Genomic DNA, 22,265 nt, shown 5'->3' on the forward strand with positions numbered 1-22,265 from the left:
CCACTCTATAACTCCTGTAACCTCCTCCTCCCTTACCTATATCCCCTTGTCTTCCTCACTCAGATATAACCTCTAACTACACTTCTATCCACTCTATAACTCCTGTAAACTCCTTCTTCCTTACCTGTATCCCCTTGTCTCCCTCACTCAGATATAACATCTAACTACACTTCTATCCACACTATAACTCCTGTAACCTCCTTCTCCCTTACCAATATCCCCTTGTCTCCCTCACTCAGATATAACCTCTAACTGCACTTCTATCCACTCTATAACTCCTGTAACCTCCTCCTCCCTTACCTATATCCCCTTGTATCCCTCACTCAGATATAACCTCTAACTACACTTCTATCCACTCTATAACTCCTGTAAACTCCTTCTTCCTTACCTGTATCCCCTTGTCTTCCTCACTCAGATATAACCTCTAACTACACTTCTATCCACTCTATAACTCCTGTAACCTCCTTCTCCCTTACCAATATCCCCTTGTCTCCCTCACTCAGATATAACCTCTAACTGCACTTCTATCCACTCTATAACTCCTGTAACCTCCTCCTCCCTTACCTATATCCCCTTGTCTTCCTCACTCAGATATAACCTCTAACTACACTTCTATCCACTCTATAACTCCTGTAACCTCCTTCTCCCTTACCTATATCCCTTTGTCTTCCTCACTCAAATATAACCTCTAAGTGCACTTCTATCAACTCTATAACTCCTGTAACCTCCTTCTCCCTTACCTATATCCCTTTGTCTTCCTCACTCAGATATAACCTCTAACTACACTTCTATCCACTCTATAACTCCTGTAACCTCCTTCTCCCTTACCTATATCCCCTTGTCTTCCTCACTCGAATATAACTTCCAACTACACTTCTATCCACTCTATAACTCCTGTAACCTTTTCCTTTACCTATATCATCGTCTCCCTCGCAGTTGTAAACTGTATTCTGTTAGATGGCATACTAAATGTACTGTAGAGGCATAAGAAAATCTAAGACATGCTGTACTGTATTTGTACTTTATTTATGTGTTAATCTCATCTCTCATGTGTATATTTTTGTTGATTAACCTCCTTTGTATATAAATTGCTTTGCTGATTTCTGCTAGACTAAATAACCAAACAACACTGCTGGAAAAAACAAGGTAGAGAAAAATGGACACAAAACTTAGGGCTTTCATTTCTTTTAATAAAATTAGAACTTCATCAGAAATATCCACAAACCAACACTACACTGTTAAATACAAGATTCAAAAAGTCATAGGGCTTGAAACACCCAATTGTATCACTGTAGGAATAAATCATTAATGGTAAACCATTTAAGAATACAGTATGTGGCTTAAAACAATAATATAAGATAAACATTTAAATAATGTTATATATGACATAAATTAATATAGATGTGAAAACATTTTCCAACCCTTAAACTAACTTAATATATAAAGTGCATAATGTAAAATAACTAAAGTTTGAAAGATTGTAAAAAACACTTTATATTAATGGTCTCAGTGAGACCAGGTACTTGATCTGCATCCAACATGATCTGCCACAAACGTTCTCTACATTCTAATAAAGTTTTATAATCACCACAAAAAATGTCAGCATTTACCTTTCCCAAGACAAAGAAGGAAAATTGTTTTTAAATTATTACACCCCATAGCATGACGAACTAAAGTGTTTGAAGAATCCCTTTTCTTAATAGCCAGAACATGTTTGTATATCCTTTTACCTAAAGTTCTGATTGTTTTTCCCACATAGAAATTATCGCAAGAATTGCAAAATGCAGAATAAACAACATTAATAGTGTTACATGTGCAAAAATCTCTGGCCCAAACAATCCTATGAACATGTCTAAATTCTACAGAGGAAGAATTAATAGCATATCTACACTGCCTGCAGTACCTGCATGAAAAAGTACCCAACTTTTGTGACCTCACTAGCAAGTCATCGTGTGTTCTACTTACTAGAATTGTTTTGATATTAACTATTCTTTTATAGGAAAACAAAGGTTTTCTACCTATAACTTTGGGTAAATCAGGGTTTCCTAACATAACTTTCCAGTTATTAGAAATAATAGCCCTAATCAACCCCATTTCATCAGTTATAGGAATGGGAAAGGCCAAACTACACTTATTAAAAGACACAGTGTCACCACAAAAAGATTGTCGAGAAATTATAGTGCTTAGACCTTGCACCGACAAAATGGGACTTGCTGAACCATTTCTCAGAATCATAACTTCGTCAGCAATTTTTTTTTAACCATCTGTGGTCATACCCCCTCTGAACAAAAAAATTACTAAGTTTGTCAACTTCCTCCTTAAAAACTATTTGTTTACTAGTCAAATGGCAAAGCCGTATAAACTGGCCTTTGACAACAGCTCTTTTCATATGACTGGGATGTGGACTATCCTTATGTAAATTCCGATTTACAAATGTAGATTTCCTATAAATACAACTTATAAACTTCAAAATGGAACTATCAAAAGTCAAATGTACGTCTAAGAAATCAATTTGTTTACCAAAACTTCCAACTGTAAATTTAAGGAAGTTGGTGGTGCTGTTCAAATAACCCACAAATGAGAGAAACAACTTCCTCCTTCAAAACTATTTGTTTACTAGTCAAATGGCAAAGCCGTATGAACTGGCCTTTGACAACACCTCTTTTCATATGACTGGGATGTGGACTATCCTTATGTAAATACCGATTTACAAATGTAGATTTCCTATAAATACAACTTATAAACTTCAAAATGAAACTATCAAAAGTCAAATGTACGTCTAAGAAATCAATTTGTTTACCAAAACTTCCAACTGTAAATTTAAGGAAGTTGGTGGTGGTGTTCAAATAACCCACAAATGAGAGAAACGTGAGGTAGTCATCTTTCCAAAGAAAAAAACAAGTCATCTATATAATGGATGTTCAGCTAGATATTTAACCTCCCACATTGACATAACTAGATTGGCAAAAGAGGGTGCTACTCCAGAGCCTATTCCTACTCCTGAAATTTGTTGGAACAAACAATTTTCAAACTTGAAAAATTGTTTTCAAGTACTAACTCCATTAGCACACAAATGGCATTAACTTTGGCATTGTCTATGCCAGTGTACAAAAGTTAAGTACTCTCTAAGAAACTCCAAACCTGTATCTTGATCTATACATGTGTATAATGAAGTGACATTGAGCGACCCAAAAGCAAATGATGAATTGCTGACTTCAAGTTCATATAGAAGTTCTAATAAATGCTATGAATCACATAAATAAAATTGTTATTTTTGGACTATTGGATTAAGAATGTTCTCCAGCCATATAAAAATAGGTTCTGTTTTGGAAAAAGCTGCTGACACAATGGGATGAAACGGGGCGGGGTGTATTTGATCTTTATGTACCTTCAGAATTCCAAACAGTACAGCCATTTCTGGATATTCAACTTTTAAATAATAATAAGCGGGATAGTCTCAACTTCCCACACCAAATAAATCAAACAGGGTACTGTCAACTCTTAAAAAACTTTGTTTGATAAATTAAGGTGTGACTAGCTTGTAACATGTCCCATCATTCAACAACTGCTAGACTGTCAGTAGATACATACAAGCTGTATAGTAAACTTTTTCTTTGTTGTACCAGACATGTATTAGTAAAAATGTACTTTGCTGGACCTTATCTCCTCAGGTCTCCACTGAAAATGGACACTGTTGTCCAGTTGGGCCATCCTGGTAAACAAATGTTAAATAAAATAAATAAATAAATAAATAAATAAATCTTAACTGTTAGTTGTTGAGCCTCATCAGCCTCTAACCTTGTCATATTTAAGTCATCCATAAATATTTCCATTTGTGCTCTTTCTTGATTTCACTACTTCTCTGCTTTATATAAATTTTCATAAAAGTTCTGAAATATTTCTAATACCACTATGGGATCTGTGCTGATTTTTTCTTGTTACAGACTCCCTAAGTTTGGCAACAACCATTTCTACTTTCTGTTACATAAGTCAGTGTGCCAAAAGTTTTTGTGCTCTGAAGTTATTATCAAAAACCAGTTGCTTAACAGCAGTCTTTCTAAACTCATGCATATTATCCAGGTTGTTGTTGTGTCTTTCGGCTTTTCCCGGTTAGGGGTCGCCACAGCGGAACTCCGGTCTGCTAATGATTGGCAGTTGATTTTTACGTGCTGAGTCACCAGCCCTGATGCACAACCTTCAACAAAGGTACACCCATTCACGCATGTCTCCACGCAGAAGACGCTCTAGCTGAGAATCGAACTGGACAGCGTCTTACTGTGAGGCGACAATGCTACCTCAGCACCACCACCGCGGATCATGCATATTATCCAGGTACTCCCTTTATTTTCCTGTTAGCACTCTGTAGTTGCGCCTCTTCTTTTTCTTTGATATTCTTCTTATTTTGTAATAATTTAACCTTTGTCAGCCCCTGTAAATAATTCTTATTACTTCTTAACCATATCTCTTTTTATTTCAACCCTATTTTTAAACTATGCTTTCATTTTATCCCACTTTTGGAGTACATTCTTTCTTTCCTAATAACGCCTGCATAATTTCCACTACCCATTCCTTAAATTCCTCTCTTTTTAACAGGTAGGTGGGAAGTGCCAGTGTCTCATCTTCACTTCATTACCTGCATTTTTGTCTTAGTAAACTGAATATATTATTAGCAAATGTCTGTTTAGGTACACAGACTAAAGGATAAGGTTAGAGTCAGTCATGCTTCCAATCATAGCCAGTAACTGCTTCTCTCTCCCTTAAAGATTCATAGAGATTTATCATTGAATATAGGTTTTTTGTCATTATAGTTATTGTATTAATATTTTCTCTTTTTAAATATTTTACTTAAAAAAATGTTCAAGCTTTTTCAAAATATATGTTCGTTACAATAATGTTTTCAATAAAGCTTTTTAAAAAAAAAGATTCAGAGAGATTCCAAGTCCACTGAGTCTTACTTATTTTACTTATTTATTTATTTTTTTCTAATGACCATTCACTCCTTGTCAGTACCTCCCTCAGGCTACACCTTCATTCTCTGGGCTGGCCATACCAGTCAATCCCTGAGTAAATGTGTGGCTACCCATCCAGTCATCTGTGTTATGTTTAAAGGAAGATAGTGAGTTGTACTGATGAATAGGCAGGGGGAGTTTGTTCCCAAGGTTGGGGGGGGAGGCGGGTGCTGGTTTGTAAACCTGTTCTTCCACCACATGTTATTTATCTGTTGATGAAGGTTTAGTTCCCTGGTTCTGGTATTGATGGACTTCTGGACAATCAAGAGGACCAGGACAGTTAGGTCTATAATGGCACAGTAACAGAGACTGAGCTTTTCCACCAAAAGACAATATGACACTGAATAAAGGGATGGTGCTTTCAGCCTCTTTTGATAGGGACTTTAGATCAGTGATCTTTTTTATTAGAAACATTTTCGGGGGGGGGGGTCTTTCTAATTTTTTGATATTTTCATTAAGATACATTCCAAAGGTGGGGGTGGCTGCTGATAACTGGTCTGACCAGTGCTGAGTATAATGGTGTGAATACTTCTTTAGACCTTGAGGAAATTCCTTTAGTAATTAGCTGAGTTAAATAAAAGGTTTTCCTAACAACCACTGTCAAATAATGGTAAAAAAAAGAGGGAGCTTTCATTTTGTAGTGTTGTAAATTATATTTCAGTATAATGAGGGAAAGTGTTGTCTACTAAATGTGAGTATACTACAATCTCTAGCATTTAGTCTGAGCCCATTTTTACTGCACCAGTTGTGGACTATGGACAGTTCATTCTGCAGAGCTTGGATGTCACAGGGTGACTTCACAATAACCCCAAGTTTGCAGGCATCTGCAAACTTTGTTAGCCAGAGGTATTGACTTCTTACCTGGAGATCTGAGAAGTAAATACAAAATGGAGAAGTCTCAGCACAAAGCCTGCTGGTTGCTTTCATACCTTCTGATGAGGCACCTGCAATACATACTGTGTGGGTTCTGTCTTTCAGCCAGTTTGCTATCCATCTTACCACATATGGGTCAGTTTCTAAAACATTTATTTTTTTGTATGATGCTAGTACAGGAAATGGTGTTGAAGGCCTTCACCAGGTCAAAATACACTGCGTACACTGTGCGGCCAGCATCTACAACTCTCTCCAACCATTTGAAGAAATGTACCCGAGTTAAATACACAGGATGGAACTTTCACAGAGCCAAACTGTTGGGGGTTAAGTCAAACAAGATTATTGTTATCTTAATTTATGAGGTCAGTTATCATAAGTTCCATGGATTTGCAGAACAGGCTTGTAAGGCTGGTAGGTCTATAATTACCAGGGGTCAGTTGCAAGGCTGCTCTTATGTAGGGGCAGCCATACATACATGGCAAATATTTATCTGAAGCTTAATTATAATAACCTAAATGTAACAGATGGAATCAGTATTTCCAAAATGGGGGTACTCACTTCTCCTTAGGCTAAACTGATGTGTAGCAGTGCTGCTATAAGAAAGCTAAATAATAATACAAGCAATTGTGACAGTGACTTGATTAATTTGTTATTATAATTAAACATTATGAACCAACCCTCATGTCATGTTTTATATAGTACTAGAGACAGTCCAGCTCATAAATATTCTTTGTTTAGAAAGAGAGCAAACTGAACACAAGACAATGAGAAACCTCCCTTGGTACATCTGTTAACAATTAAATTATTTTGCAGGTACTTTAAATGGATAGCCATTTATAAAGTGAAGATATACACATTTATAACATCTATATACAAACAGACAGGTCAAAGTTCCCTTATGTCAACTAGATTCTTTTTACTAGGCAAGATATGTTTCTGAGTCACTGCAACTGTCTAACTACACTTTAATGTTAGCAAACAGTTTCAGTTCTTTCAGCCTGCATTGTATTACTTTTTGGGTTTTGGCTTTGGCTCTTATCTGAAAAGGGTCATTTTCTGGGTCTGTCCACTTACTCAGTTAACAATAAAAATAAATAAAGCTGTCTGGTAGACATGGTTCAGTATGTACTGAACCTGGATAGGTCAGCTGCATACCTCTCAGTGTCTTAGTGCAAGAAAGCAGGACAAAGTTTAATGTAATGGTGGGACAAAAGCCCAAAAATAGGGACAGATTTTAAGCACTGATCTCACAAACTTAGAAAGTTGTTAGAATAAAAATATTTGTATTAGCATGCATTTTCTGAAGGATATGAAGTCAGAATTTCAAATGTATGTGATTATTTAGTGACTTCAATCTTCAGATCATCACAGTAATTTTTCCAGAAAATCACAAATTTTATGAGGAAAAGGCTAAAATATGAGGCAAAAATCTGGACATTCTGTGAAAATCTGGACAGTTGAGAGGTAGCCAATTGATTGAACAGAGGTGAACGTTGAAGTATCTTGTCAAGTTATGTCTCAAAGGCAGAACTTGTAGGATTTCATCCCAGCCCGTGTCAGTGTATGTACAAGGTAGCATACTAAGCAAATAACTATAGATTATCAGAAATCAAAAACTAAATTACAGATAATCTAAAACTATAATTAAAAGGAACAATCAGACTAAAATCAGCAGTTTTCTCCTACAGGCTCAGTCAGTTAACAAAAAGAACAAGAATTTCACATCATTACATTCTCCTATGGCTGCAGGGAAGTAAACAGCAAGTTCAGACATTGTTGTGCAAACACCTATACTAAGATACGCATGAATCATACGTTACATTATGTGTTGCTCCAGAAGTTCTAGTTTCCTACCATATCCCAAAAATACGTAGGCAGGAGAATTTATGATGCTCAGAAGTGTGTGTGTGTGTGTGTGTGTGTGTGTGTGTGTGTGTGTGTGTGTGTGTGTGTGTGTGTGTGTGTGTGTGTGAGACTAAATGTATGTATGAGTGTATGTGCAATGGATGCATGAGTGTGCATGGGTCCCTCAATGGACTAGCTGTTTATCCACCACTGTTTCATGCCTTATGACATTTGCTTGTAGGGGCAGGTATAAAAATGTACATACAATACACATAACACTCACACCACTCAGACACACACATACACACACACACACACACACACACACACACACACACACACACACACACACACACACACACACACACACATGTGCCTGCACAGTATGCTTCTGCAGGAGCAGGAAACCTTTTTACTGTTAACTGAAGTGACACAAAATCTTACTGTATTGTTAACGATTACATTACTCTGCTCAAAACATGTTTGTTATGAAACTAAACATCACAGAATAAAGCAAGCATATAGATAATTGACTTTGTTGAATATTAAAAGTGGATTAATCTTAGATTAAAACAGCAACAGTGCTTTGTGCCAATGGACTTTAAAAGTACAGCAGCAGCAGCCACGTCACTAGCTGGCATACACAGTTCTGCCACTGTCTGCATTGTCTAGTATTCAAAGAGGTACTGCTAGTTGCTGGTATGAGAACAGCAACATGTTCTGACAACATGTAGGTGTAACTTGTGGAGGTTATGAAACCAAAAACAAGTACCAAAACATTCACTTTTCAGATCACCATCTTGCAAGGACACTGTACTTCATATGCCATATATGTCAGGCCTACTCAGTATGTATTTTTTGCTGCACTGACTGTACGTCTATTCTGTCCCTAATTTGTTTAATGAGATCTGAAAGTGAGTGGTAGTTATGCATTTATCTAACAATCTGTTTATTAATTAGCTATGCATTAATTGATAAAGTCCAGCAGGATCAAATGACTGTATTCAAGCTTGATCAAGGAGTATTCGGGAGATCAAATGACTTATAAGTCACATGCTGTTCAACAAAGTCCTTTTGATGAGTGTTATGAACTCAGTGTCAGCTCATTATTCTTACTTCTGGGACCCATGTTTGCATTTTGGTATCATACATCTTATTTCTGTCTCTAGCAGTTCTATTCTCAGTACCACAAAAGACTTGAACCCAGCTACATAAGACTACACCTAGATGTAGACTGTCAAACACAGAATGTCCTGTTAACAGTTCCCTGTAGCTGTTTCCAGTCATATGCTATGATTTTCTGTAGCTATGCTGCCACCTTGTGCCTCACAAAAGCATAGCAATTTTGATGAAAGCATCCTACACTTTGTAGAGCAGGGTTATTAAACGGCTGCTTGTTTGATAAAGAATTAAAATGTAACTTACCTTTTAGTTTCAAAGTTGGTGAACATAGGCATATTTTAAATGTCATTCTATACGTGTAACTGAATAATCTAATAATAGCATAGAAAGAGGTGCAGAGAGATGGAGAGAGCTTCATGCTTACATGAACTACTCAACAATTTTTTTCTTATTTTCTGATTGAAAGTCAAGTAATTATTATGTTTGCCAGTTACTCAGGAAGACAGATCCATTTTCTCAGAGGATTATAAACTATCACAAATGCATAGCCAGTGCATACCTGTCAACCTGTTAGTGCAAGAAATCTGGACAAAACCTAAAAATAATATGGGGACAAAGGCACAGACATAGGGACAGATTTTAAATATTGCTTTTATAAACTTAGAAAGTTGATAGAAAAACAATGTGATTATTTAGTGACTTCAAACTTCAGTGATTTGCCAGAAAATCATGTTTTATGAAGACCAGACCAATAATGAGATGTAAGTCTGGATGTTATGCAAACATCTGGACAGTTGAGAGGTATGAAATGCCTTATATGCAGTTTTGAAAAAATATGATTGGCATTTGTTTCCTAATTTATAAACAGTGTTAAATGAATGTGTTCTGGAAAGAGTGGTAATTTAGAATTGCAGAGAATCTCAATGGGCATATTAACTAGTACCTAGGCTCTGAAAGCTTGTTACCAGGAATGTATTTTGCATGTTGCAAAGCTGCTTTGAATGTCATTTCACAGTTTAATTTCTCCAAGTCTTTTGGGTTCCTAATACCATGATGAGTCCATTCTTAAAGTATGAAATTAGTATTGTTTCAGTCTTTAATGTTAGCCAAAAGTACCCTTTGCAGCACCCACAATATGCCCAGAACTGACTCCTTCTACAATTCATATGGAGTTACATGAAACTGTAGCATATCTAAATATGACTGTGAATTCTTTTTATGAGACCCGTTGCTCCTACTACTAGTGCTATTGGAACTCTCTGGGTATCCTTCTTTCACACTGCCCTCATTTCTGCCTGTAAATCCTGATATTTTATGACTTTGTGTCTCTCTGTACATAAGACACTGTAGTCACTGGGTATAGCAATTTCAGTGATCAGTGCTACTTTTGTCTTCTTTTCATGAACTACTACATCTGGTTTTCTTGCATCTATTTTTTGAATTGTTGGTAATGGGTGATCCCATGTTGTAAGAACTGAAAATACTGTACTGTACCATAATTAGCTGGAAACACTATATGCAATAAGACTGAGAAATGAAAGTCTTAATTACCCAATCTCATGCTGAATAGGTGCCAGTCTTTCCTTTATGGACCAAATATTGTGCACTTTTCAGAATGAATTCTCCAAACACTGTAGTTCATTTAATAAGGTATTATTAGATGTTCACAATATCTGAACACTGTCTTCATTAACAGTACTGATAAACAATTCAAGTTGCTGCACATCATATTCTGATTGTACTGAACAATGTAAACTGACAGTCTCTAGATGACATGTTGTCTGTACTCAGGCTCAAGTGTTTGACATCTCTGAAGTAACAGGTCGAATGAACTTACTAACTTTAACTGAACTGCTATTCTGAACACAACATATTATATTGATTCAGTCCAGTATTTTATTTACTTTTTCTAACTTTGGTCTCAGGCTTTGTCTTGTATGTGCAACATTCCATTAAAGAACATTCTGCAGCTGACAGGATTATATATTTCCCTTGAGCAAAGAGCATTCTGTCTGAGCACTTTATGCTTATCTTTTTTTTGTCCCAAAAATCTCTTTATTTCCATTTTCTTTTTTCAAATAACAACAACAATACGGTAACTCAAAAACACAAATAAACAATACAAATACCTATGTAAAGAAAACAGACAACAATCTCGTTCCGAGAAAATTATATATATATATATATATATATATATATATATATATATACATACAATATATACACAAGAAGTCACTGCATCGTCAAGTAAAGTATGAGAATTCTTATGTTCATTTGGTCTCATAAGGGATAGTTAGAATGGGGATAGTCTATATATACAGTAAAAATAGAAATGTAACCATTTATTTGTATGCTTAGGGAAATATCTAGTTAGACATATTCTAAGAAAAGGGAGAAGATGCAAGAAAGACGGGTTATACTACATTCATTTCTTATTTCAAGTTTAGCTTTTCATGACAATTTGTAGGCAACTTTTATTTGTCAAGAATTATATCTAGCAAGTAACCCCAGTATTTTTGATAATAGCGTTTGTTTTTTGGTTTTGAATAAATTAATTTGTGAGATGATATATATTTGATAGCAAGATTGCTAAAATTTTCCCATGTAATTGGTGACATGACATTCCAATTCTCTGTAATAAAGAATTTAATAAGGGCACACATTGTAATAAGGACATGTTTTAATATTTTTGGGAGTTGATTGATATTAATGTACAATATAGCTGTCTCCCAAGTAAGGGTTGATTTTTCATATCCCATCTTCTCTAATCTTACTCTCAAGGAACAACTTTATGCTTATCTTTTCTTTTTAGTAAACTGTTTTCCATGCTTGGCCAGCAGGGTCTTTTATGCATAAATGAAACACAATTGATTTTACCCTTTAGCCTATCTAATGTCTAACAAATGGAAATCCCTAATTTAACAGTTGTCCCTAAGGTCCCTGATGAAAGTCTACTGGGACCTACTTCTGTAGTTACTTTACATTTATATTACTAAATACTGTATTTAACTTTATGCTACTTGACTTATAATCTGAAAATTAAAAAAAAAATTATTTGGTAAACCTGCAATTTTAATTTTCACAACAAGGTCAAGCCTATCAAGCATGATGGCTATTTTCTGAAGACTAATTGAGCATTTATGCCCTGTTTGGATTGAAGTCTTTTAACTTTATGATTTGAATAAACTTGCAATTTTAAATTTGACCACTAGGTGTCATTTGAGTATTTATGGCCTGTTTAGATTGAAATTTCTTAACTTTATGATTTGATTAACTGAGGGTTTTTTACTGTAGGGTTAGTCTGCAGACATGTTGTACACTCCTCCTGAATGTTTTTACATAGTTCTTTTAGCTGGGGATTTTAAAACTTACATCTTATAATAAGCCAAATTTACTGAAAACCTACATAACCTAGTAGCTGATGGTTGTACTTTATTAGCTGCTTACAACCATACCCCCAGGACTGCACTAGCAACTTTGCATTGCGCCCTTTTATCAGCATCCCCTGCATTTCTTGGATTTTTGCCAGATTTGCCTCAACCATTAAGTCTACTTGGCTCACCTCAGTTATACCTTTTACCTTAATTTTATTTTCCTGCATTAGATATAGAGGAATCTCCTCCTTGGCAGTTTTTCTGCCACATATTGTATAGCCTATCAAGCATGATGGCTATTTTCTGAAGACTAATTAAAATCTGCACTAAAAAGATAACTTTATAAGTGGTCTTGAAGCATAATTACCATATTCTGTGTTAACTTTTGTCTATATTTTTTTATTTAAATGTACTCTATAATGCTACTTACCTTTTTAACTTTTGTGAGGCAGCCAGCCTAGCTAGATAGAATTTTGTAGATAATGCTATGTCATTTATAAATATTAATATAATCCACAGACTTGGTTTATAAATGTAAAGAGAACTATATATTACGATTAAACTATATGTTGTACTGAGCTTTAAAAATGTAACCACAGTGCACTCTGCTGGAAGAAAGCTGATAAGTCAAGCATTGTATGACTGTTTGATCTCAAGCTCGGAGACAGGGTGTCTGGACCAGCAAATTATTTCTGTTGTCTTAATTTAAGAGATAATTACTAAGGTTTTACATGTAAAGTATCTTTTACTGCTGTGGTTTCCTGGCAACTGCAAGATCAAAGAAATTTTAAAATTTCAAGTTCTGTGAGCCTGGGAAAGTAAAGCAGAGAAGTGTCAAGAATTATGTGATGTGAAATGACCCAGAAGTACTGTGCTATTAATTTAAGGCATTCCCAGAGAGAAAGAGAGAGTATTTTGGATTTTGTCTGAAGAATATCCACTCAGCAGCACCTGCTTGCTCTGTTTGTAAGTAGGATCTTAGATCTTAGTATTTCTCTTAGAATTAGATAGAAATTTAGCCAGAGTAGTCTAGCTGTTTTCTATATTTATGTCAGACTATTCTACAGTATTATTTTAAAGCATTTTCCTGTGATCTCTGAACTCTGTTATGTCATTGTGTCGAAATCAGAAGTATTGCCTTGTGTTTTTATTATTTATTATTAAATATTTTTAAACCTTTCGATTGTGGCTGTTTTGTGTAGAGATAATTTAAGCTCTTAGAGTGCATTGCATGTATTTGGTGGACACTGTACCAGCCACTCCTAAATAGCCTGTGACTGGCCCAGCAATCAAGGAGCCTCAATCCTCACCAGGGAGGTCATCTCCTTTAAGAGGAAAGGATAACTAATACACACAGTAAAGTACAATTTCCCTTAAGTGCACACAGAGATCACAGTCAGATTGGAGCTGGTTGCTCCCTTGCTCACCAGGTCCCCAATAAGACTCCCCACTGGCACAGCTATAGGATCCAGGTCTCAGCCTAACTAGGCAAACTAAAACCTTTAATACCCTCTCTGTCCAATCAGTGCTTTGTGTCCCTGCCAAGTAGCTGACACAACACACACACACTTTGAGATAAGTTTATACAACTTCACAGACACTCCTGGGAAAGGCTGACCCTTTACCCAGACTATATGGTAGTAATTACTGCTACCACCCAGTTAATAATATCAGCTACTAAAAGGCCCTTAAAAGGGTGTCCAATTTTTACTGTGCAATAGTGTTATCCAATGGTAGTATGACTAACAGTCAAGGCTTACTTTAGAGTGGCCTATTACAATAACCTCTATAAATATGCAATGTACTCTAGAGCTTATCTCTACACAAATCAACCACAGGTAGAAGGTTTTAAAAATATTTAATAATAAATGATTAAAATGCAAGACAAAACTGCTACACCACAGAGATATCTAAGAGTTCAGAGATCACACAGAAACTTAAAATAATACAGTAGGACAGGTCTGATTTAAAAAAAAAATACCTAATTAATCTTTACTAGCTTTAACTATTCCTACAAGAAATCACAGTGCTAAAACTTACATGTGAGCATAAGGCAGAGTGCTGATAAGTGGATATCCAAGATCAAAATGCTTTCAGTCTCTTCTGAGAAATAGTATTTAAACATTACTAACAAACATATCTGCTGGGTCCCTCCCCAAATTACATAATTTTTGACACTTGCATTTTCCCAGGCAAACAAACCACATTATTTAGCAATCTAACACCTGCACAGAAACTTACAACAACAGAAGACATTTCACATGTATATTCTAACAGAAAATAGAGCAATAAAGCACCTTCCACATCTAAATTCTGGTCATAAACTTTAGCCTTGAAACAATGGGCATGAAACCTTCATCCAGCCACAGTGGAGCCGAATTCTAACTTGAAAGGGTCACAACATGCTTCACTGGGCAAGTAGAGTGCAATGATGTCACATATTTTGCAGTTCTACATTTCACAGTATTCTTTACACTCAAGAAACATGCCTGTATTTTACATTTATTATCAAGAAAACATGCCTGTATTTTACATTTATTTATACAGTTGATAGAATTATGTATCAAATTCTATTTGACTAGGCTGGCAGCCTTCACCCATCTCTCCCCAATCGTCACAATACCTTCAAGACTCAGTCATACTTACCAATTGGATAATAACAATATTGCACAGTATAATTGGACACCCTTTGGTAAGGGCCTTTTTAGTAGCTGATATAAGTGGTTTGTGGCAGTTGATACTACCTTAGATCCTGCCAGAAAGGGGTCACAGCTGGAGAACCTGTGCCAGCCTTCCCCAGGAGTGTCTGTGTGTTTGTATCTAAATCATATCTTAAACTGTGTGTGTCAGCTACTTGTGCAGGGACACGAAGCCTGGTTGGACAGAGAGGGTGGTGAAGGTTTTAACTTGACCACTAGGCTGAGATCTGGACCCTATAGCTGTGCCAGTGGGGGGTCGTATTGGGGATCTGGAGAGAAAGGGAGGAACTAGCCCCAGACTGACTGTGATCTCTGTGTGCCCTTAAGGAAAATTATACATTACTGTGTGTGTGTGTGTACTTGTTATCCTTCCCAATATGCACGCCCCTCACTGGTGTTAGTGGTGAGGATTGAGGCTCTATAATTACTGGGCCAGTGCATGGGGATCACAACTTTTATGAATATTTATGCGCTATAATAGTTTACTAAAACCTATACTAAAACCTATACTTTCTGTATTTTAAGTCAATACCTTTTTATTGTCTGTTAGTGTCCTTAATTTCTGACTAATGTAAAATGCACTGGAATCTGTAAACTACTTAACAAATTAAGCCTGCCCTGGTATGCCTTGTGTGCATTGAATAACTATCACTACCCATTATTTAAATAATAAGCCTGTAAAAAATGATTCTGTTACTTTACCCTTAACTAATGACTGAGTAATGTGAAGTATTTTGAGATTTGACTGGAATGTATTATACTGAACACATAACTGAATATGAATGCCATATCTGAAACTAGACTGATATTTACATTAATATATACTGAACATTTAAAAATAGCATAACTGAAACTGGTACATGTTATATCATGAGAAACATACCATTATTGTTTGAACATAGATACAGTATACTGAATCTAATAATATTGTACAATTGTCTGAAAACATGGAAACATTTTGACAGTGTTACCTGAACACAAATAAACTGGAATGTATCTGAACACAGACAGCCTGAAAACTACTACTGCTGTACAATTATTACCATGAACCTGAAAACATGAGAAACATACATACTTGCTTTAACTTATACATTTTAACTTTAAACAAACATTGAAGAAATAACTGAAACACATAGACAGTCAATTTCTGCCCCATGGTTCTTTGCCAAATTTTGCTCTGCATTGTTCCAGTCACTGATGAGATAAAGGAAGGCCTGATTTAATGTTGAAGTGTCTTCTTTGTTGTTAGGCCTTTTAAAACCTCTTTTTTTCATTTCTTGTGCAAGGCTAGGTAGCTAAAGTTCTTGATTGTATTTAGTATCAGGTCCTTACAATAACATTTGCATATTTAATAATTATAAACTGATAGCATTACTCATTGCCCTGACCTTATTTACATTTTACTGCATGAAATGCAGCTTTAACAGTTATAAACTGGCAGCATTGCTTGCTGTGCTGACTTTATTTACATTTTTCTGCATGAAAATAAACGTACATTTTCCTGCAATAAGGCTCCAAAGAAACAAATTGCAGCCAAGGACAGGACCTCAAATGGAAACAGTTCCCTTTATTGGATACAACCACAATAAATGTTAACGTTACATTTTCCTGCATTAAATAATCATTTGCTGCTAATAAACTCTTGTAAGTCTGTAGGCAAACTGTTTTTTTTTACAATATCTTGTTATTACCAACATGGGCAACTGGTGTTCCACACCGGAGGTCAACCCCTCGCTGGTTAGATCTGACCATAAACTAATCACTCTGGATATCCACATTCCACTACCACCCCCAGTCAAAGAAACCACCATGAAAAACTTTTCAAAAGCAAACTTCACATTACTTAAGACCGAGGTGGGAAGTTTCAAAGCCCCCATGCTAAAGGATAACTCTACTAATGCACTCTATGGGCACCTACAAGAATGCATGGATCGTGCTATCCCAAACAAAACCAAGACTCACTCCTCCAAGAAAAGGAAAATAGTCTGGTGGACCCTAGCCATAAACAAGCTATACAATAGGAGGAGGAAACTAGTACAGAAAAGAGTAAAATCCCAAGAAGGGAAGACATCCCTGATCAGTATCAGCAAGAAACTACATTCCCTCATAAAATCATCCAAGGCTAGCTTCGAAAGACAAATTGCCATGGACTCCAAAGATAACCACAAGGCATTCTTTAGCTATGTCAAGAATCTAAGTGGTAATTCTCAGATCTGCTCGGAGTTAGTGCAGAATGGCACAAAATACACTGAACCAATTGATATAGCCAACATCCTGGCAGACAGGTTCAGTGCAAACTTCACCCCCTCTCACCCCCAAAAGGGCCAATAATTATACCAGAAGAATGTAGTGCCCCTAAAATCACAGACACTCAGGTTAAAACAGCCCACTCCAAAGCCAAAAACACAGCATCAATGGGACTGGATGGTGTCCCAGGCTGCATCCTACATGAGCTCAAAGATGAACTAACCCCTCACCTAAACACACTGTGTAAACTCAGCCTCTCCACAGGCTACGTGCCCACAGAGTGGGGCACAGCAACGGTTATTCCACTCCACAAAGGTCGAGCCACAATGGACCCCGGGAACTATTGCCCTATAAGCCTGACTAGCTTGGTCTGCAAAGCTATGGAATGCATCATTATGGATCTCATTAACAGAGTCATTGGAAACCTCCAAACACTGGACCCTACCAAGTTCGGCTTTGTTAAGGGCAGATCATGCCTCCTAAACCTGGTGGACTTCTTTGAGACAGTTACAAAGGCTATAGATGAGGGAAGGGTGGTCCACACAGCCTACCTAGACCTTGCAAAGGCCTTTGACACCATTCCCCACTCAGGTATTATAGACAAGCTCACCAGCCTGCACATAAACCCCTATGTCACGTGATGGGTTGCCAACTGGCTCATGGACAGAACCCACATGGTAAGAGTTGCAGGAGCTCAGTCCTAGGACCCCTCCTGTTCGGCATATACTTCTCAGAGGTACAGGCAAGCACAGGAGGACTATGGCTGACCAAGTTCACAGAAGACTGCAAACTAGGGGCTATAATTGACTCTCCAAGCTGACACAGACATCCTCCAAAAGGGTCTCACTGAGACAGATACCTGGTGTCAAAACCATGGCCTCAAGCTAAATGCCAAAAAGTGCATAGTCATCCCCTTTGGAAAAAACAAAGTACCCACAAACTACCACATAGGTGGTAGCCCCCTAAATATGGAAGATGTAATAAGGGATCTGGGGACCCAAGTAGATCGTAACCTCTCCTTTGATAATCACATTGCCAAAGTGGTTAGAAAATCCTTATATGTGGCCCACCTAATCACAAAAGGGTTTGCATCCAGATCAAAAGAGGTCATTGGGCCCCTCTATGCATCACTCATTAGTCCCATTATGGAGTACAATGCCCCATTTGGGATGTACCTTACAAGACACCTGCAACGACTGGAAAGACCACAGAAGTACCTCACCAAGAAGATCACTGGCCTCAAGCAGATGCCCAATGCAGCTTGACTGAAGAAACTCCAGCTGTACTCGGTTGCATACCACCTACTCAGAGGTGATCTCTGCCTGAAATACAAGGCCATGTCCAACCCAGAATTGATGGACATGCTCCACCTAAAGAAAACCATATCTCCTTCAGCCACATGCTCTAGGGATCTAAAGCTCACCGCAACCAACAATAAATATGACGTGCTGGAAGGATAGATTCTTGTCCCAGAGACTTCCCATGCTCTGGAACAAGATTCCAATCTACATTAGGCAGAGCTCCTCACTAACCCTCTTCAAGAGAAACCTTGACGAGTGGATGGGAAACAGAAAGTTTACCCCAGGGATCACTTCAATGGTTCTGCTGGACAGAGGCACAGGGAACTAATCTAAGGGGGTAGCGAAAGCCAACACATTCCAGCTAGGCTTATAAATGCCTTCGGGCAGAAAGCCTAGTACCTACCTATGAACCTATTAAAATTTAATACAACATCTAATTTTGACATAATGTCCATTTCCAAAATGGTGCTATCACACCAGGAATGTAATCAGAATGTTGTTGTTATTTTCTTTTCAGGCTGATTGACTTTATTTAAAAAATCTAATTTCCAAAGGCTTGCTGCTGACCGCAGCTACTTTTGACCCTTTAAACCCTGATAACATGAAAACTGCACTCGAGTCCTCTGGCAGAGGTATGCTTGTAACTGAAACTGAAGCCCCTGTATCAAGTAACATATTGTGCCACAATTTAATAAAATGTATGGTCTGCCATACTTTTCAACCTGGAGTAAAGTCAAATGCACCAACTGATTTGGTGCTGGACTATTATAGCCTTTATACATATTCTGAAAATTTAGTATGTCACTGGCAACATTAACCTGAGCTACAGCATACTTTTGGTTATCCCTTGGGCTTGAACTTTGTCACAGTTTACTAACATGCCCAAGTTTTTACAAAACAGCAAAAATACTGGGACTGGTGAAGTCTGTTTTACTGCTACAATATCAGTATTTACAGGAAAAATCTTATTACTGGCATCTGATGCTTGCAAAATCTGTTTCTGTCTCACCACTAAATGGACAGCTTTTCTAAGGTCTTGTCTGTAGGAATTCCATTTAACTTGATAGTTGTATCAAGTTTCTGAACTTATTTTTAATGAAACTCAAAGTAGTAATGTAATACTGTGCATCTCTGCACCTGTATAAAATCAGTTTTAACTGTTGAACTTTTTACATTTTGTCTCGTGACCCTTCAGTTTTAACATACTGTTCTGTGAGTGAAACTCCACCCAATTGTTTACCATAACCGTTTCTTTAACTGATGTCATTTAACTTTTCAGTAATACTGAATGCTGCAGCAATTTATTGTTACTGTCTACAATTTTCTTGGATAAATAGTGAAACTGTAAATGCATCAAAAAAGATTTTTTGCCATATAACTCTATGACATATAGTGCTAGTGTTAATTCAGCTTGCTAGGCTGACTGTAATCTGAACTGATGTGCATGGCAAACTGCCATTTTTTCATAAAACATATATAGTCTGAAATGGGTCTCCTTCAAAACACAGAAAGACCAGAGCATCGATAGTGTTTTGAAGGAGACCAAAACAACGAAACTGCAGAACACCGAAAAGCATGAAATTCAAAATCCTGATGTTATGTGATTTTGATTTAGTGCTTTTGGTGTTCCACTGTGGGTGAGTATGCATGTGTAAGTGTATTTGTGAGGGGTAGTGCTGTGTGTAAGTGTGTGTTGTGACCATGGTGTGTGTGTGTGTGTGTGTGTGTGTGTGTGTGTGTGTGTGTGTGTGTGTGTGTGTGTGTGTGTGTGTGTGTGTGTGTGTGTGAGGGACTGTAGTGTGTGGGTGTGAGTTTGCCTTGTGTGTCTGTTTGTGCGATCTTGGAGTTAGAATATTAAAGTAGGGGGTGTGGGGGGTGCAGAGGGGTTTGCCCCCCTGCCTATTTGTAGTGTAGGGTGGTGTGGTTGGTAGTTTGGGGGCAGTTGTGTATGTATTTGTGTATGTTTTTTGTGTGTGTTATACTTGGTTTTCGGTGTTGTGGGGCTTCTTTGTTTTGGTCTCGGTGTTTTGGTCTTCGATGTTGTGAGGTTTCGTTGTTCTGAAGTAGACCCTCTGAAACTGATTACTTAATGTACTCTTTTATACACTATACTAGCAAACATTATTTTGTCTCTGTCTATATTGCAATATTGTTTACGCATTGCAACACTTTTATACCAAGCTCTTAACTAATGACTGCTAAACAAAATAATAATGCAAAAAATTAATTTGCCAACTGTAACTGCAAACCCTTTATTCTGCTAATTAATTTAACTGTTAGTTCTGATATACGTCAAAACATAGAGGCATATGGTTACCCTTTTTTCCTAACTGACCACATCCAATATGTCTTTCTGAGCACTTCAGCTGTGTCAGCTGAACTGGAATTTATTCTATCTTTAACCTACAAATCTGCATGTTTCTGTTGTAACCAATTCTTTAAAATCTGTACTTTTGCACAGATATCTTTACTGAAGTCTAAACCAGTATATACAGAGCTATTACACTTTGAACTGTTAGCTGCCATAATCTTTGACATTTTAAATTCTGACAAGACTGCACTTGTATCTTTCCTATGTGCAACTGAAATTGATTTGTCTGTAAACAATGAAATAACCTCTTAAACAATGACAGATTAATGCTCTGGCCTTTACAGATAGTTATGGAATGTATTCTTTTACTTAACACTGAAGTCTGTTCTTCAGTTACAAAATCTGCACTTTGATTTATCTTATCTTTCTTCAGTGCAAACATTGTACTTGATTCTGAAAATAAGAAACTAGATGAAGTAATGTGAACTTGAGATACTCTTGCATGTTATGTATGTAGATTGTGTTGACATCTGTAATACTACAACATACTTCTGTATTCTGAATTATTGCGTTGGTGGTGCTGCGGTAGCGTTGTCGCCTCACAGTAAGATGCTGTCCGGTTCAATTCTCAGCTAGAGCATCTTCTGCATCGAGACATGCATGACTGGGTGTACCTTCATTGAAGGTTGTGCACCAGGGCTGGTAACTCGGCATGTAAAAATCAACTACCAATCATTAGCGGACCGGATTTCTGCTGTGGCGACCTCTAACCGGGAAAAGCCAAAAGACACAACAACAACTTCTGTATTCTGAATTGTATGTACTATACTCTGAACATTTGTACATGAAAATATACTACAAATGAAATTATTATATTGAACTGCATGTGCTGAAGCATATAAGTTAAAGCTGGAGACCATACTGACTTCTGAGTTGTTAGCTGGCTTCTGTGATTTAAGCCTTTTACGTAACATTTTTAAACTAATAACCTTTAAATTTATGAGAACATTTCTAAACTTAAACCAAAAATTTACTGACATTTTAACTGTAGCAGCAATACTTGACATGTTTATATGCAAATAACTTTAATTGATTAATTTAAACCTTTTTGAACTGTTAACTAAAAAGTACATATAAAGTCTTATATAACTTTATGGTCTTGGAAGAAATGTGAGCTGTCATCTGTAGCTTATTAACCTTTTCCTTGCTTTTTGACTGTGTGATGTCATGCTGGAAACATGAAAGTCTGTGGAGATATCTGTTAACTGGATAATGTATTTTATGTTCTGAAGGAACACAGATTTGATTTAATACTGGTCCGCTGAAGTTATGTGAAGTTATGTGAGGTTTTTCTGAAGTATGCTGTGTCCATTTTTTACATGAAGTAATGCTGTCTTAATGAAACTTGTCATGTCATAATTTTTAGCTTATTCTGTATAGATTTCATAGCTTTATTTATGGAAAAAATATCCTTATGCTGCTGA

Source organism: Protopterus annectens, chromosome 2.part2 (genome assembly GCF_019279795.1).
Source record: "Protopterus annectens isolate FY-2018-M chromosome 2.part2, PAN1.0, whole genome shotgun sequence".
Lineage (NCBI taxonomy): Eukaryota > Metazoa > Chordata > Ceratodontiformes > Protopteridae > Protopterus > Protopterus annectens.